The sequence below is a fragment of the Aphelocoma coerulescens genome, unplaced genomic scaffold (assembly GCF_041296385.1).
Source record: "Aphelocoma coerulescens isolate FSJ_1873_10779 unplaced genomic scaffold, UR_Acoe_1.0 HiC_scaffold_123, whole genome shotgun sequence".
In the NCBI taxonomy this organism is placed as follows: domain Eukaryota; kingdom Metazoa; phylum Chordata; class Aves; order Passeriformes; family Corvidae; genus Aphelocoma; species Aphelocoma coerulescens.
The window spans coordinates 163,882-176,095 of NW_027183480.1; positions in this window are offsets into that span (position 1 = coordinate 163,882).

The following is a 12,214-nucleotide window of genomic DNA, read 5'->3' on the forward strand; positions in this document are numbered from 1 at the left end:
TGCTCATTCTTAAAGTCAGTGTAGGATTTCCAAAGAACCTGCAACAGAGAAACCTCTCCTCGTGTTTGTTCCGGGCACACAGAGATACCGGGAGGGGAAGAGAAGGGGTAAAGGCGAGATTTCCCTGAGAGAAGGTTCGGAGATCGGGGTGCGTTCACTGGCGCCACGGGCTGGGATTAGGGCTGAGCGGCACCAACCCCGGTGCGCATTATCCCCTCGGCTTTCCCCTCCTGTTCCAGCAGGGGATTCATGGCCCTGCCGAGAGACAGATGTTAATTAGTGAGTGCCGGGCCGAGCCGTGCCAGCAGCAGGTTCTGTTCGAGCCGGTGCTTTACTGGCACTTTCGTCAGCCACACTCTCTAATTAAAGTCCTGGCATTTGTTCCTGATTTTCTTTCACTCTTGCATCCAACTTTCCAGCTCTTTTCTTCTCTCTGTCCAGTGTGTCTTTTGTGTTGCTTTCTTGTCCTGTGTGCTCCCCATGCCATTGCCTTTCACTGCCTCCTCTCTCTTGTTTTTCTTTTAAGAAATAAATACTCACTCTTTATTTAATAAACACCGCAGAGAGGAGAGGGGGGAGAAATGTTCCCTTACAGCTGTGAAGTTGAAGCAGACAGCAGAGTTCCGTGATAGGGATGTCCTGGTGTTCTTTTAAGAAATCGATACTGACCTTTATTGAATAAATTCTGCTCAATATCTCTCCCTGTTCTGTCTCTCTCTGTCTCCCTCGCCGCCCGCATCTTTCTCTTTCCTTCTTTCTTGCTCTCCTTTTTCCTTTGTGCTGCAGTGTGACTGTATTTCTTTGTCCCTCTCACTGTCCTTTTGCCTGTCCCTGTCTGCATCGGCTGCTCGGTCCCTCTCCCTCATGGTGCCCTTCTCTTGAGGGCCCCCTGTCCTGCTGCCCATCCCTCTCTTTCCCCATCCCTCTGCTGCGCCTTCCCCATGTTTCCAGCCAAGCCCCTTTTTGGGGGATGTATGCATGGAAATGGCTTTATTAAAGTGCTGTTCTGCTTTTTTATGAAAGTTTGTCCCGTTTTGTGCCTTCTTCGGGGGTGAGGAAAAAAGGCTGGGGGCGGGGGTGGAGACTCGGGGGCTCTGAATGTCACTTGGGGCACCCCAATGTCCCTGGGAGAGCCACGATGCAGTGGAGGAGCAGGTGAGTGGGGAATGAGGGGGGCCATTGCTGGGTGCCCTCCCCCAGAGGGGCCCAAAACTGCCAGAAAGTCCACCGGGAGGGATGTGTGTATGACAGTGTGGAATCCCCAAACCTGTCAAGTTCTTTGTTTTTACATCTATAGACAAAGGCGATGGATTTAGATGTAGATTCATTTTGAAATAAGCCAGCCCTCTCTCTCTACTCTGTTGCATGTAGGAATATAAGAAGCTGGGACTAGAGATGAGCAAGTTTTGAGAATAACGAGCCGGCGTTTTTCTGTAGGAAGGGAAGAAGCGAGTGCCTGGCGCCAGGAGCCGAGAGGCTCGGGCTGCAGGAGCTGCAGAGCGCCCTGAGCCGGCTTTTGCCTCTGCTCTGTCCGTGCCCCGCAGCGCGGCCCGGCCCCGGGCTGAGCTGGGCGGCGCTGCTGCCGCCTGGTGGCGAGAGCGCGGCACTGCCGGCCCCGGCACGGCGCCCCGGCGCTGCTGCCGCCCGGGGCCGGGGGAGCCGAGAGGGCGGCGGCCTCGGTGGCTGCCGAGCGTAGCAAGGGCAAGGAGCGAGCGGGGCCGCGTCTGGCAGCGGAGGGGAGGGGCGAAGGACGGTTCGGAGCGCCAAGGGACACGGGCGTGCATGAGCGGGGCCAGAGCGCTGCAAAGGAGCGGGCGCCGTGCGGGGCGGTGACCGCGACGAATGACAGCGCGGGGGGCGGCCCGGCGGGGCCGGTTTTGCCGGGCAGCAGAGGCGCGGTCGCAGCGCGAGCCGGGGCGGGGAGCACCGGGCGAGCACGGTCGGAATAGAGCCGCCCGCGTGCCGCTCTCAAGGGGGCGGCTCGGAAAGGAAGGCGCAGTTCGGCGCTTTCGGGACGGCGTAAGTGGCGTTTTTATTCGAACCTGCCAGGACCTTGCAGAGGGTGGGTGACACTTCCGCCACACTCAAGATGGCGGACGCACTAGGCCCCTGAGAGAGGTGTCCGCGCCGATGCCTGCGGCCGGTCGCGGGGCCGTCGCCCGCCTCCGGCGCCGGTGACTCCACCACCCGTGTCCTCGCACCGGGGACCACGGCGGAAAATCGCGCGGAAAGCGCGGGGCCGGCGTCGGAATCCGGGCCGGATTCAGGCAGCTGGATAGACAGAAGCCCTTGTGAGGGGCGGGGGCCTTGTGCGTGCCACACTAAAGATGGCGGCTCGACCGGAAGTGGCTTCTACCAGCACCCAAGATGGCGGCCAAAACCGGAAGTTAGACCATCGCCACACTAAAGATGGCGGTCGTTTACTCTGTTTTCTGACCTTCTCAAGATGGCGGCAGGGAAGGCCCCCTCTAGCTGCGTCTATTCGGCTGCCTGAACGCGACGCCGACACCGACGCCAGCCCAGCGCTTGCACGCAATTTTCTGAGGCGTTTCCCGCTATGCGGACACCGACTGTGGGGTCAGCGGCGTCTGGGGTAGGCGGGAGCATTCAGGCAGCCGAATAGACGGAGCGGGGTCCTCCACCGCCGCCATCTTGAGAAGGTCGCATCGCCACATTGGTGTGGTACCGGTAATTTCCGCCCTTCTTCGCCCGACGCGGCAATGGCGGGGAGTCCGGGGAGCAGCGCTGCCGGGCCGGGGGCACCGGGCGGGTGCTGCGGGCTCGGAGGTGAGCGGGGAACGAGGACAGTCCCGAGCGGACGGTGGGGGCCGCGGGGGATCGGTATTCCGGCCCAGGGATGGGTGTCCCGGGACAGGGGTGGGGGTCCCGGCCCAGGGATGGGTTGCTGGACTATCTAATAAGATTATATAACGATCATACAAGGAGAACTATAAAAAAAATCCTCCCTTGTTACCCTTCTCCCAGCCCCGGTGTGTTTTCAGGATCCTGGGGGCAGAGTTTGGGTCTGGACAAGGCTCTCGGGCACAGGGTGGGATTCTTGGGGTGCAGGACCAGGATTTGGACTCGATGCTCCCTGCGGGTCCCTTCCAGCCCAGGGAATGCTGCGATCCTGTGCCTCTGGGGGTGAAAGAAAGGGGATCGCTGGGGTTTTTGCCCGCTGTGTTCACGGCCCCGCCGGCTCCGGGCGGGTTAAAGGCGCAGCTGCCCCGAGACAGCGGGACCGGCCGGGGCTGCTCGCTCCCGGTGCTGCCGCCTTGTGGGGAGAGCCCGGCACTGCAGCCCGGAACGGCGCTGGACACGGGATCGGCGTGGAACAGCAGCCCAGGGAATGCTGAGGCACCCCAGGGAATGCTGAGGCGTCCCAGGGAAGGCTGAGGCGTCCCCTGCCCGGGGCACTCAGCAGCAAATCCCTGATGTTGAGCAGAAAAAGGAAAGTTCTGGGTTAGTGGGAGGAGGTTTCTGGAATGGAGTTGGGACAGGTGCTGATCCACGCAAGGAATCACGGGGTGGTTTGGCTGGGAAGAGCCACCAAGATCATTTACGCTCTGTTTGTTGTCCGATTCCACAGCAAAGAACATCCAGAACTGGCACCTCACCCTCACAGACAGCAGGAATGTCTTGCATGGCTCTTGTTTTGGAATGGGAAGGGCCGTTGGGAGCTCTGGCAGGAGCAGGTAAGAACAGAAATGGGATCATTCCGGCTGCTGCTGGAGGTGGTTTTCTGCTTTCAGGCTGTTCTTCTGACTGATCCTTTCACAGCACTGTTCTAGGGCACATTTGAGGGTCATTCCAGGAATTTCAAACCAGATGAAAACTGGTGGGGAAAAAATGTGAACCCGATCCATTTCTGGTAATTCCAAGCTTCTCCCACAACACCGTTCCAGGGGAAAGCTGATGAAAGGGTGAAGATGCAGAGGAGCAAGTGCTGTAAACCCCCCTGGCACTCTGACAGAGCAAAGCTTGCAGTACTCGCAGCAGATCTCTTGGAGAAAGTGTGGGATGGCAAGGTTTTCCAGGAAAGCAAAAGGAGGGCAGAGATGAGGGAATAGGCTTCCAGTTATTCCTTTAGCTGAAAGCCTGGGGGAATTGAGAGGGGCCACAAGAACTGTTTGTGTAGGAAAATGGGAGTTTGGGGGCTGAATCGGAGTTTCTCTCTGGGGCATTTTTGAGGGAAAAGCTGAGGTGCTGTTTAAGGGAGGGAATGCACATTTTTGGGGTAGAAAAGGTTTAATCAATATTGTAGAGGAAGTAAAATGTTGGGGGTAAAAGTGGATGCAATCTGGAGGGGACAGAAGGAATATTTTGAAGGCAAAATGGGGAACTCAGTAGTGGAGAGAGGGGGAACATTTTGGAGGCAACACTTGACAAACTCTCTGGGGTGGAGAACGAAGACATTGAGGGAAAAATGAGGTGGTGAGCAGTGGGCACGTAGGGAAGGTTGTGGGGGTAAATCTTGAGAAAAGCCCCGTGGTATTCAAGAAATTCTTGGAATCAGGACGGAGGAATTCAGCGGTGGAAAACCAGGGGAATTTTGCGGGGGTAAAACTTTAAAAGATCTAAGAGTTGAGAGTGAGTGTTTTTAGGTGAAAAGGATGTCTTGGTGAAGTTGGGCATCTGGATTGTGGCATTTATGGATCAGAGGGTGTGTTTCCAGAAAGTAGAAGATAAAGAAGACTCCCAAAGCCTCGGTAGCTGTGTTAAGAAATCCCTGCCAGGGAAGAAAGGTACCTAAAGCTCCTAGAAGTAGGGACTAATTAGCATGGGAAGGGAAAAACCCAGCCCAGTGGGAGAGAGCAGGCCGGGTAAGGGAAGAGAAGGATGCCCTTAAGAAGAAGCAGGGAAGGGGAATTTCTCGGTTTGCTCAAATGTATCAAAAAGTTTGGAATCTGGGTCTGTGTGGAGGCCGGGATTTTCTCGGCCACATCCAGAGCCCAGCACTAGGAATAAAGTGATTCCAGGCTTTACAACGCCAAAAATGCAGTACCAGAGAGTTCTGTTGTCCCGAGGACTTGGGGGATATTTGGCAAAAATTTCTGGGGGCCCAGGCTGGACCGAGCTTTGCACACTGCCCGGATTCACGGGATCGGGGATTCCAGCGTGCCCTGCACGGGTTTTTCAGGGAAGTCCCAAATCCGTGTGGGCACGAAGCAGAATCCCCTGGGAGCTGAAGGCAACGGGATATTTCTTGGGAATTTTGAAGGTTTAGGTGAGTCCTCAGTGTTAGGTTGGAATGAACGCAGATTGTCCGGGAGTTGCTGGTTTAGGGATGGCCAGGTCTGGATTTGGATTTGTGGGCACCGAGCGTTCCTTGTGTCAGCTTTGGGTCTGGGTTGGTGGGAATTGTCGGAGAAAAGAGAAGGGAATTGCAATGCACAGCTCCATTCCTGGAGAAAGGATCAGGATGGGAAAGGAAAGGCTGTGGAGCTGCTGGGAGCTCCTGGAGACCAAAAGGATCTGAGGTCCGGAGGCAAAAGCTGTGGAACAAAGCCTGAAAAGGGTGCGGGGTGGGGCGGGAGGGGGAGGAGGGCACTGCGGGGGGTGGGGGGAAAGAGGGAAAGGATCCCTGCTCCAGGAATCCAGCAGGGACCAGGAGAGGATCATTTTCCATCCACTGCTCTCAGTGGAATCCTAATAAGGAAGGTCGAAGGAAAGTGATTCATTTGTTTGTTCTTAGGTTTGGAATGAAAGGTGCTCTTCCAGAGGGGAATATTCACCTGTTAAAATTCTGTTGGATCCAGGAAAAGAGGGAGGCAGCAGCTGGGGAATGAACGGGTGGATTTTTGGTGGATACAGGCAAAGGCATGGGCAGAGGCACTTAGGTAAAATACACTTCATGGGCAGCACCAGGAAAAGCCTCAACTGCCCTTTTTTTCCAAGCTCTGACATTCCAGAGGAGTAAGCAGTGGCCAGCACATCGCTCTCTATATTCCTTGGATGGCCAGTGCTTTGTTGGGAAGAGGTGACATTTGGAAAGGAACAAATCCGGGGATATAATTCCTGATAGTGAGGCCCTGGTTTTGCTATCCTTCCAGCACCCGAACACGACAGAGGGAATCCTGGAGGAGGAGGTGGAAAACGCTGTCGCTCCGTTGGTGGAATTCCTGGGAAATGGAAAGCAGCAGAAGCAGCAAGAACAGAGTTGGAAGCAGGCTCCAGCCGGGTAAGGCAGACACCAAATCCTTTGGAATTAGAACTGGGCAGGGGTGGGAAGAATTAATTCTTCAATTTGTAGCCCATGGATTCCTGAGCAGGATCCTGGCAGGGAAGACTGCAGGGATCGGCCTGGGGACTGTTCCCGGCTGGGGGCAGCGAGGCTTGGAATTGGCTGAAGGGAAGAAAGAGGGATCCTTTGAGCACAAGGATCAGCTGTGAAATGTGGAGATGGCATCAGACAATTCCTCGGGAGGGTTCGGTTCCTGGGCCAAATGGATCTCCTGCCTTGTGAAGGAGCTCAGAGATCTGGGAAGAGCCCAACCAACACAGGGAATGCACTGGCAGATAAAACTACTGGGGAACGGTGGGGAAAAGCATCCTAACAGGGGGCCTCGTTTTGTACAGGAATGGTACAAAAAATTGTCTGAAAGAGTAGGAATCCAATGGGATTTACATGTTCCTTGGAGACCACATTCCAGTGGGAAGTCTGAGAGACGGTAACAAAACCTAAAAAGGCAAATGAGCCCAATCTGCCCAAAGCCTCCAATGGCAACATTCCCTGGCATTGCTGAGGAATTCAGCCGAGCTCCAAGCAGAAGGTGAGCCCCTATGGAATCCTTTCTGGGAGACCATATCCAGCTGGGACTCTTCCTGGAGAAGGCCATGGGATATGGGTTATCCCAGGTCCAGAGAATATGTCATTTCCTTGTGAAAAACACTTGGATCACTGCATCACTTATTGTTTTAGGCTCACCAGTCACCCGGGCTATCCAAGTCCGTCCTCCCCAGCGGGGAGAGCGGGAGCGCGTCCGGACATGGAGAATTTCTGGGAGAGCCCGGGAGAAGGAAGAAGGCTCCAGCTTCACAGATCTGTGTCATAACCCATCCTGTCGGCCGCTCCTGTTTAAACCTGGTGGATTGGGCCTCTTGGATTCAACCTGAGCAGCGCTAATTGCTGGGAATGAAGCAGCCTTTGGTACTTCTTTTCCACAAAACCTCTCCATCCTGCCCTTCAATCCTGTTGCAAACTCGGGAAAAACCTAAAACTCTGGGGTTTTCCCCCTCACTCCTTTTCACTTTGCCTCCTCTTTTCTTGCAGGCTTTGGGCTATCCAGGCTTGGATGTGGATTAGGCAGAGCACCCTGTAAGCTCAGCTCCAGGTGGGATTGCAGCGGTGTTGGAAGCACCAGGGATTCTCCCAAGGTTTGGTGTGAGGAGCTGCATCTTGGGAGGGGCTGGGATTTTGTGCACTTCTGGCTCTCCAGGTACAGGGATGGGTTCCTGGGCGATCTAATGATATTATATAACGATCGTACAAGGAGATCTATATAAAAAATCTTCCACTGTCATCCTTCTCCCAGCCCCGCTGTGTTTTCAGGATCCTGGGGGCAGAGTTTGGGTCTGGACAAGGCTCTCGGGCACAGGGTGGGATTCTTGGGGTGCAGGACCAGGATTTGGACTCGATGCTCCCTGCGGGTCCCTTCCAGCCCAGGGAATGCTGCGATCCTGTGCCTCTGGGGGTGAAATAAAGGGGATCGCTGGGGTTTTTGCCCGCTGTGTTCACGGCCCCGCCGGCTCCGGGCGGGTTAAAGGCGCAGCTGCCCCGAGACAGCGGGACCGGCCGGAGCTGCTCGCTCCCGGTGCTGCCGCCTTGTGGGGAGAGCCCGGCACTGCAGCCCGGAACGGCGCTGGACACGGGATCGGCGTGGAACAGCAGCCCAGGGAATGCTGAGGCACCCCAGGGAATGCTGAGGCGTCCCATGGAAGGCTGAGGCGTCCCCTGCCCGGGGCACTTGGCAGCAAATCCCTGATGTTGAGCGGAAAAAGGAAAGTTCTGGGTTAGTGGGAGGAGGTTTCTGGAATGGAGTTGGGTCAGGTGCTGATCCACGCATGGAATCACGGGGTGGTTTGGCTTGGAAGAGACCACCAAGATTATTTATGCTGTTTGTTGTCTGATTCCACAGCAAAGAACGTCCAAAACTGCCACCTCACCCTCACAGACAGCAGGAATGTCTTCCATAGCTCTTGTTTTGGAATGGGAATGGCTGTTGGGAGCTCTGGCAGGAGCAGGTAAGAACAGAAATGGGATCATTCCGGCTGCTGCTGGAGGTGGTTTTCTCCTTTCAGGCTGTTCTTCTGATTGATCCTTTCACAGCACTGTTCCAGGGCACAATTGAGGGTCATTCCAGGAATTTCAAACCAGATGAAAACTGGTGGGGAAAAAATGTGAACCTGATCCATTTCTGGTAATTCCAAGCTTCTCCCACAACACCGTTCCAGGGGAAAGCTGATGAAAGGGTGAAGATGCAGAGGAGCAAGTGCTGTAAACCCCCCTGGCACTCTGACAGAGCAGACCTTGCAGTACTCCCAGCAGATCTCTTGGAGAAACTGTGGGATCACAGGGTTTTCCAGGAAAGCAAAACGAGGGCAGAGATGAGGGAATAGGCTTCCAGTTAAGAATGGTTTGGTGGGTGTAGGAATGATTCTTGTATGTGTGATGCTTCCCTTTTTATTCCTGAATAATTAAAAAATTCTTGCTTTAATAAACCATTTAAATTTAGGAATTTAAATTTGAGAGGGAACAGTGCAAAAATAATACCGGGGGAGGTCATGGAATGATGGAATGGTTTGGGTTGAAAGCCCCATCTCTGAGCCTGTTCTGGGCAAGCTCGTGCCCATCGGCCACTCGGTGCAGGTGGACATGGAAGTCATGGAGGCGTTCAGGGAACGCTGATTGTTTTTCCCTGCCTCTGGCAGTCAGGTCATTACAAAGACTAATTGACCTCTTCCAGTGGGGAGACATTTGAACAAGAGGTGCCAAAAAGAATTGGAGCTTCTGCACGATGAAATCTGCAAGAATCCAACTTAAAATCCCCCCTGGATGGTCACCGGTGCGATTCCCACGGACTGGTCACCTTGGCCAGGAGTGTCCAATCCTGCTGTCAATGCACTGGACCAGGATGTCATTTTCATTTCATGTAAAGACCCTCTGGGTGCCCCCCAGTCACTGGAAGGACCGGACTGGGCTCCCAGGGCAGTAATTCCAGGTGTTCTCTTCATGGGAATAGCACAGGGGCCTTCCCCTTGCCCAGAGGAGCAGCCAGTGCCTCCCTCAGTCCACAAATCCCCAGGACAGAACACAGAGAAAGTAACAGGAATATGGAAATCCCCCACAGTGGGAGATTCTGGTGCTCTGGATTAAATTTTGGATTTATAATGTTAAAGGGAGGGGGGTGTGGAGGGGTTTTTCTCCCTCTCCTGTTCATTATTGTTACCACTGCTCTTGTTGCTCTCACTGTTATTATGTGTTGTCATTAATCTCAAATGGTTGTATTTGTCTTGGTTTCCATTCTTAAACTGTTCTGAGCTGGAATTTTGTCTCTGGTCTCTTCCCCATCCCACGGGGGGTGAGGGAGCAGCTGCTGGTGCCCAGCTGGGGTCCAGCTGTGGCCCCGGGCACTTCTGGGGGCTCCGAACCCGAGGGACAGGAGCGGTTTTGGGCTCACAAAAAGAGACCCAGTGCTGCGTTTCGGGGGCTCAAAAGCAGGCGCAGAGCTTAAAAGCAGAGACTAAATCCTGCATTGTGGAGTCCTATTACCGCAGGCCGAGGCCCTAGGGTATATCACTGTGTCCCGCAGCCGCAGGGAGGAGGAGGAGGAGAGAAGATCCAGCAGGCAGGAATTGTGCAGCAAGATTCATTTCTTTAATTATTTTACAAACTCTATTATAGACTTTTTTCTTCATAGTCTAATTGGACAAACGATCAGCCTCCCCTTGGGGGTGATTGGCTAAAATCCTAAAACATCCACTCTCAAAATATTTTTATACTGTACCATTATCAAGACTTTTCAAGGTTGCAGGTGGTGGTTTGGTTGTTTACATTCCCTGCCACCTCTTCTGTGAGAGAGAGAAGTCTCTCACAGACTTAGAAAATAGCAAGAGAACCCTTGCTAACAGCATTTCTCTATCTAAAGAGTCCTGAGAGCAGGCTGGTATGGCCAGAGCTGGGACTCAGAAACAGTGACTAAATCCTGTTTTCAGGGCTTGAGGAAGAGAATGAGTCCTGTGTGTTTGGGCTCACAAAGAGAAACTGAAGTGCTGCGTTTTGCTGGACCTGAATTAAAGCCTAAATGCCGTGTTTTGATGCTCAAAGCGGGCTCTTCGGGCCAGGGCGAGTCTGTGTCCCTGAGCTCCGAGTCCTGCCTTAGGCACAGCCCGAAGCCGGGCTCCCCGGCCTCACGCAGAGCTCGGGAGCAGCGACTCAGCGCCGCGTCCGGGGCTGGCGGCAGAGCCCGGGGCCGCGTCGTGGGGCCCAAGGCGGGCTCCGGGAGGGGCTCAGGGCTGAGCGGAGCCCGGCCCGGCGCGTCGGGCCCGGCTCGGGATCCCGGGGCTGCCCGGGCGCTGGCACAGCCCCGGCTCCCCGCGGAGAGCCGGCCGGAGCAGGAGCGGCAGCGCCGGGCTCGGCCCCAGCGCCCGTCCCGGAGCGGCTCCTCCCGGTCCCGATGCCAGCCCCAATCCCGCCGGGGAAGAGGCGGCGCCGCCCGGGACCCGCAGCGGCCGCCGGCAGGACCCGGAGCCCCGGTCCCGGGAGCGGCCCCGGTGCGCGGGGCGGGCCCGGCCCGGGAGAGAGAGGCGGGGCCCCGAGCGATGGAGCCGCCCCCGTGCCGGGCAGGGCGGGCCCCGGGGCCGGGCGGGGCCGGGGCTCTGGGGCGGTCCCGGGCGGGGCCGGGGGCGCGGCTTCAGGGGCGGCCCCTAATCCGGCTCAGGTGCGCGGGGCGGGGTCCGCACAGGTGCGCGGGGCCCCAGCGCGGCTGCGCGGGGCGGGGCCGAGGGGATTTAAGGCCCGGAAATCGCCCCCGCCGCCATTTGCGCGCTCAGAAGTCGGTGAGGCTGCCGCCGGGCCGGGCTCCCCCTCTTTCCTCCCCCTCTTTCTCCTGCCCCTATCCTCCTCCTTCTTCCCCCGCTTATCACCTCTTTCCTACCCCCCTAGTTCTTTCTCTCCCCCACACCCTCCCTTTCCCTCCCAGCCCCCCTCCTGCCCTCTCCCCAGCGCCCCCCCACCCTCTCTCCCTGCTCCCCTGCGCATCCCCGACCCCCCCAGCCCTCCTTTGTCCCCCAGCCCTCCTTTCTCCCCTCTCCGTACCCCGCTCCCCAACCCGACTCCCCTCTCTTCCCCTTCTCCCCCTCCTCTGACCATCATCCCTCGCCCTCACCCGGCCTTTCCCTTCCCCCCTCGTTCTCCCCAACGCACCCCGACTCCTCTCCCTACCCTATCTCATTCCTTCCACCTCCCCGTGTTCCTGTTCCCGCTTTCCCCCTCTGCACCTTGACCCCCCCCCCACCTGTGCTCCGTCCTCGTCCTCCCCCCCCTCCTTTCCTGTCCCCCCACCCCGCCTCTCCCTGCACACCCCGAACCCCCCACCTGCCCTCCTTCTTTGACCCCCTCTGCTCCCTTATTCCCGTCCTCTGTCCCGTCTTTCTCCCGCAGCCGCGGGGCTCGGGGCGCCGGAGAATAAAGCCCAGAGGGCCGGAGCCCGGCGCCCCTGCCCTCGCTGGAGCCCCACACGGGGCCGGACCCGCTCGGCGGGTCCCCTGTGCAAACAAGAACACCGCCGGGGCTCCGGCTTTCCACACACACACTGGGGATCCCCTCCTCAGGAGGGGGTCCCGGGAGGGGGGGGTGGGTTTCAGGGAGGGTGGTGGGTTGGGGTGGGCCCCCTCCGGAGGAGGGGGTCCCGAGGGGGGGGGTGGGGGGGGGTGGGGGGGGGGTGGGCCCCCTCCGGAGGAGGGGGTCCCGGGAGGGGGTCAGGGTGGGCCCCCTCCGGAGGAGGGGGTCCGGGGGAGGGGGGTGGGGCGGAGGGGGGACTTTCCCCCCCTCCAGTCCCCGCCCCCTCTCCCGGACCCCCTCCTCCGGACGGGGCTCCCCCGGGGCCCCGGGGGGGAGGGAGGGGGGCGGGTGGGGTGGGGGGGAAGCAGAGGGGGTCATGTCACTCTGCAGCATGAACAGACATAGAGACCACAGGCCAAACCAACAGCCCCT